Genomic DNA, 6,734 nt, shown 5'->3' on the forward strand with positions numbered 1-6,734 from the left:
GTGAGAGGAAACGTTCGATTAATATTAAAGTAACCAAAATATATCCGTATTCTGTTACTCCGCAAGGGGTTGCTTGTTATGCTGAGTTTAACATCGAAGATAATGAAACTATGATAGATTTCTTAAGGACTCCGGATGAATACCAGGAACTTCTTGTGATAAAAATACTGGAAATGTACGTCAAGTCTGAAGACGTTCGCAATATTGAGGTTCCGCAAAATATGGATAACTCTCAATCATCGAGTGGTTTTTTTGGAGCTGTTTTATCCGAACAAGTTTCATTTGAAAGAAGTTGTCCAGATCTAAACTTATCTCCACGGGCGAATAAGGAGCGAGGATATAATTTCTCCCAAAGTTTACATAATCCACAAGTCGAGTGGTAAATTTCAATTTTTCTTTGTATTACTATATTTTTTTTATGTATTATATTTGTATTAACACTCATAATATTTTAAAGGGGGTACCGACCAGCTATGAACCAACAGACGGTTGGAATATACCCAGTTTTGGTGTGTTAGATCATGGTGATCTATCAGGGAGTCATCAGCAACAGGATAATGTGCATCATGGGGTATCAACAAATTATGATTTATAAGTTAAATAATAAAGTTTATATATAATGTTTGGATGAATTTGAGAAACCCATTATTTTATTGGTTATGAAGTGAAAACGAGCAACTTAAAGGTCATGTCCTTACTCAATTGCCCGAAGACGATATATTTAATCAGGATCTGGTAGATGCACATAGTTAGGTAGATGATAGTGATTATGACAACAATGATGATGAGTCTGAAGATGACACACCCTTCCCTGATGAGGGTGATGATGATGATGATGAGAATGATCAACCTGATTTACCGAGGGATTATGATGCCACCAATGAGCATACTCCATATATGCATACTCCACCTCTAGTTAGACCCAGAGTGTACGAGTCACATGTGCCTTTTCATTCAAGGGGGATTCCGTACCTTAATCAGTTGCCCAGTATGCCGGATATGGATGCCATCACAAGGGATCTTGACGATATTCGGATAGCAATGTGGGATGAATCTAGACCAATGATGTTGTCAAAGAATATGCTTTTTGCTGATAAAGGGCGCCTAAGCAGGGCGGTATGAATGTACAACATAAAAGAGTGTCGTGAGATCGCGGTTCAAGAGTCATCTCCAGAAGTATACAAGGTTATTTTTCGTAGATGGTTTCAAGGTTGTACATGGATGCTGCGTGCGAGAAAGTTGAAAACAAATATGTGGATTATGGGAAAATACATTGGCACCCACACTTGTGATATGGACACATTCAGTGGGAATTATTATAACTTGAATGTTGACTTGATTTATCTTGTTTTGATTCCACATATTGAATCGTCCATAAGGTACAAGATTAAAGAGTGTATAACATCTGTCCACTAGGTATATGGATGTACCATTACCAAAAGAAAGGTATTTCTCGAGCGTAAACATGCGTTTGAGATTGTTTATGGTAACTGGGATAAGTCCTTTGCCACTCTACCCAAGTACATGGCTGCATTGCAACACTTTAACCCCGGACTATTGTTGAATGGAAACTTGAGCGGAGTCCGGGAATACAAGAATTCATATTCAGATATGTGTGGGCATTTAAACCAACTATTGATGGTTTTGTGCATTGTCAGCCGGTAATATCCATAGACAACACTCATGTCTATGGAAAGTATAATATTAACCTGTTGATCGCTGTTGTAGCAGATGCTAATGGAAGCATATTTTCCCTCGCATTTGCTATTTGTGCCAATGAAAGCCAAGAGACCTGGACATTATTTTTGAACCACTTGAAGGAGCACGTTGTCAGACAACGTTCAAGTATTTGTCTAATATCTGATCGGCATGGTGGTATTTTAAGTTTTGTACAGAATTTGCATGTATGGAAGGAACCATATGCCTACCACCGTTACTGTGTTAGGCAGTTGAAGGCTAACTTCCAGAGCGCTCATCCGAACAAGAACTTATATGATTTAATGTGGATGGTTGCAACAGATCACCAAGAGTGTAAATTCAGGAGGCGAATGGAATTGATTAGGCAGGAAGACCCAGAAGCCTATCGTTGGTTGATGCGTCATGAGCTTGACAAGTGAACTTTGCATAAGGATGGTGGTAGAAGATGGAGAATTTTGACTACAAACGTGTTAGAGTCTTTCAACGGGTTGTTGAAGTCTGCATGTGAATTGCCTGTCACTGCCATGGTGCGGATGGCATTCAAGCAGATGGCGGAGAGGTTTGTTGAAATATCCAGAGGTGCATCGTCATTGATGGAAATGGGTGTTGAATTTATGCCACAACCGATGAAACGATTTGAGAAATATAGGAAGCGAGCACAGTGGCATATAGTTTTGTAGTATTGCAGCGAGCGAAATATTTTTGAAGTTCGCACTGGTCTACATCAAAACCGCGGTAATAATACCCACACCATCAATGAATCTAGAAGATTATGTTCGTGTGGGAAATGGTTGATCTATCACTTGCCATGCTCGCATGCCATGAAGTACTTTCTACATACAGGTTTTGCGGTGACAAGGTACGTTGATAAAGAATATAGTGTTGCTGCATACGTAAACACCTATAATGGCCACCTCCAACTAGTGGGTGCTGAGCATTATTGGTCACTGGAACCATTTAAAATATTGTGTAACAAGGATTATGTGCGTCAATGACAAGTTCAAAAAAGAACGCAGATACGAAACCAAATAGATGTTGGTGATACCGTTTATGCACGTAAATGTGGCATATGTTCCCAAACAGGACACGATCGCCATAAATGTCCTTCAGTTGGTTTGGGAAGCAGTGGTAATTCAGTTCCCGATAGCAGTTCATCCAATGTGCCTAATTATCAAGGATAAACTTAGTGTTTTGTTGCAGTATTTTTGTTGTACTAAGTGTCTATAAAGGTTCAGTTTGCAATATTTCTGAAATAAATTTATGTTTCCTATAAGGTTAAATCTAATTGACATTTAGCATATTCAATATAACAATTTAAAATATTCCCCAAAAATAAATAACATTTTTCATTCGCCATTATCGTCACCGTCTAGCACTATTTCATTGTCATCGTCTTCATCTTTTCGTCAACATCTTGTATGCATTCGTCCGGACCGAGGGCATCGTAATCTAGGCCCCAATTGACACACATTTCTCGTATTTCATTGCTATCATCAATAAGACCACTTGCTTGATTTCTACAGCAATATGGGACTCCTACGTCCAACATTTGCGGTAGAAAGTTAGGTAGTCCCTCCCACTCGACAACTGTTGGAAAAACAAGATAATCAATGTCTCTATGCAATTGTTCATTTTCTAATAAATTCCAATACTGATTCTCCGTTCCTTATAGATAGTTAAGATCATCCAGTACATGATGAACAACTAGTGCCTTTTCCATCTCTAAAATCTCCTTAATCAAATGCCAAATCACTTCTGGTTCATCTTTGTATGTGTTTGTTTGGAAGGTTGTAGACAGTTCTTGTAGGACAACTAGCCCATGCAAGTGGCATAATACTTCATAATCACGCCTTTTTAAGTAAAGGGGAACCCATTGTAGTTTTTTTCCTAAATTCGCATACCTTCAGACTTTGTAGAATGAGCTTCGCCCTTAATAATGTGCCCTGTAACTTTGAGATCAGTGTGTATATTGATAGGTTTATTTTCTAAGGGATGTAGAACACCATACCACTTGTCATCAACCAAATCGATATAGCAACCTAGCATATTATTTTTAAGGTAGGGATCGATTGTGTTATGATGTATTCCATATAAATATGTTGAACTACCTTCACCTTTTTGCCTCTTCTTAAACCACTTATTAAATGTTAGTGGCATTTCTTAAATGGATTTTGTATTGGTTCTTGAAATGGTTTTTGAATACTGGAATGTTGGTTCAACTTAAGAAGAAGTAAACTGCACGAACTTGTATGTTAAACGTAGCGCATCAGCAATATGTGTTATGTGTATTGTCATGTCGACCTGAAAAAATTGTTGACCTAAAAAGCTGCACCCACTTGTACCCTAAAGAATCATTAGCACGTGAAATGTAGCGCATCACCAATATGCGTTATGTGTATTGTCATGTCGACTTGAAAAAGATATCGACCTGAAAAGCTGCACCCACTTGTACCCTAAAGAATCATTAGCACGCAAAACGTAGCGCATCATCAATATGAGTTATATGTATTGTCATGCCGACCTGAAAAAACTGTCGACCTGAAAAGCTGCACCCACTTGTACCCTAAAGAATCATTAGCACGCGAAAGAATCATTAGCACGTGATACGTATGGCATCACCAATATGCGTTATGTAACCTAAAATCACTCTTAGCTGCCTATAAAAACTCCACGCATTTTGCATTATTATTTGCGTTGTAACCAAACGAAGAAAACAACTTTTCATTAATTTTTCATTTTCGAGCATTACGACATGTCTGGACGCAATAATGTACCAAGGTATTACTATGGCAAACGTGCGATTTTGAAGCCATGTTGGTCAAATTGCAATATAGGGCACATGCGTTGGATGTGTAAACAAGTTGTAAGTTATTATTATTGAAAGTTATGTTTGTTAATAGTTTTTATATAACATGTTAGTTAATAGTCTTTTGTTATCATCCCCATTGGTAGGACGAAAATCAATGTGATTTTGAAAAATGGTATGATGAACCCATTAACCAGGAATACTACAAATCATGTTTGCTAAACATTTGGAATCTAACCGGTGAGTAAGAACTCCAGATCTTGAAACTGCATGAATAACTTGCGGACGTGAAGGAGAAACTGAAAGAGGCAGAAGAAGAAAATAATCGGTTGGAAGAAAAATTTAAGTGGCTGAAGCATAGAATAATGAGCGATAGTGACTAAACAAACACATGGATGCATTAAGTGTAGTTTTTTATTTTTATGTTGTACGTGTTACGTATTATCTTTAATTTCTAACGAATTTAAATTTATGTTAAGCTGTCTTATTTTTTTGTGTTCTAGTGTTAAACTAATAAATAACCCGAAAAATAAAAACACATGCGCAAATTATGTAAAATATCAATAATTTTGCTATTATGTATTTAATGTCATATATACAACTCGTAATACATATCAATGAGTTCCACAACCTGTATTCTTTAAAGCATTGGCTGAACTGAGGCACATTCCATCTCGCCCGGCTACTCTATCAGGATCATCCTCATCACGTCGCCTCTTTATCGGAGGATGCACTGCAACATAATCGTCAGTAAGGCTGGTAGGCTTGGTAGAAGCAGTCGTTGGGCCATCAGTAACTTACAAAGTAATAAGATATTTTAGTATATGAAATATAGAATACTAACGTACGTGTTAGCAAAAAAAAAATCAATGGTCATACCGTGGTCTCAGTGGGCTCCTGAATAAGATCATCATTCTCCGGCAAGCGAGTTTCGCACAATGTGGTCTCCGTGATGGGTGATGACGAAATCTTTTAAAAAATATAAACACTTTAGATATTACTGACTACTCTATAAGGTAAAAACAAATTGAAATAATAGTAATACAAACAAACCTGCACCTGAGTAGCCACACAATGCTCTGTCAGAACATCAAAGTGCACTGGAGTAGATAAAGGCTGTGACTTCTCGCCCTGATGTGATGTATCCCTATATGTGCCTGAAAGATCCTCAGCAGCCTTTGGTGATGAGCCATAACTCAGTCATCGCCCACTATGCACCTCTCATATCAAACGATCAGCAGCAACCCTCGATGGCTCTGGACGATCAGGAAAATACTGATCCCATTCATGCTGCGTAATGGCCGTGCCCGCGATCAACGCTGGAGCTGACATGGTCAACTGTGAAGTCCCTGGTGACAGTTGAATGCTGAGTGATGACATATAATGAGGAGCATCGTGTGGCTCAGGGTAGTCACGAGGTTGATCATCTCTAATATCCTCCACAAGTGCCTCGACGCCCCCTTGATGGGGACCCCGTCCTCGCCGACCACCACGACTATGTGGGCCATCCATCCTTCTCTGGCCATGCCTGCCACATCTACCACGTTCAGGGGCCACTTGTGGCCCATGATGGTACTCCTAGGGCGGCATATAAGTAGCCTTGTATCTTAAGAGCCCATCCTCTCGGACACGTCTCAATGTGTCAGCAGCAAGATTAGTAACCCGACGACTAAGCCCGCACACAACTGCCGTTCCCGCGCTTGTATGCTGCAGAATATCCAGTCCCAACTCGTAGAACTTGTGTAAGCCAATAGCCTGCATAGCATATAAAATATTAATTAAGGAATGATGTTAAAGTAATGTAACATTATAAGTAAGTATAACAAATAACATACCAGTGCCTCATGCCTCCCGGCATATGGAACGTGCCGACCACCAGCACGATGAACAAGATTCCCGATAAGAAGTCGGGTAACACTATGATACTAACCCATATACTCATGCTCGCCATCCAAACGGTCAGGTGGAGGGTGTGGCAGAATTAGGCCATACCTCTGGTCCCAATCCTCTATTTGGGCCTCTAGCCAGGCCAAGTATGTCTGGTCGACCTTGCGGAGATCATTCCGCTGGTAATGTGTGGAATGCCAAGTGGGCGAAATAGGTACAAGCTGGGGTCGACCAAACTGTCGAAGGACTCACTCGGTGGCATGATTCTCTACTATATCGAGACATATAAATGGGACGGAAGAGCTCCACATAGCTCGACCGCGGGGGCAATAATCTAGATATC

At 39.6% G+C, this 6,734-nt stretch overlaps 1 long non-coding RNA gene across 1 annotated transcript; it reads right to left on the bottom strand.

Moving 5' to 3' along the window:
- Positions 1 to 5,161: 5,161 nt before the first annotated feature.
- LOC142164371 (uncharacterized) lies at positions 5,162 to 6,244 on the bottom strand. Its single transcript, XR_012695151.1, has 3 exons — positions 5,564 to 6,244; positions 5,384 to 5,473; positions 5,162 to 5,300 (listed from the first exon to the last, which is right to left on the bottom strand). It is a non-coding gene; the product is annotated as an uncharacterized LOC142164371 (long non-coding RNA).
- Between the last annotated feature and the right edge of the window lie 490 nt (positions 6,245 to 6,734).

This window comes from Nicotiana tabacum, chromosome 9 (genome assembly GCF_000715075.1).
Source record: "Nicotiana tabacum cultivar K326 chromosome 9, ASM71507v2, whole genome shotgun sequence".
NCBI classification, from domain to species: Eukaryota; Viridiplantae; Streptophyta; class Magnoliopsida; order Solanales; family Solanaceae; genus Nicotiana; species Nicotiana tabacum.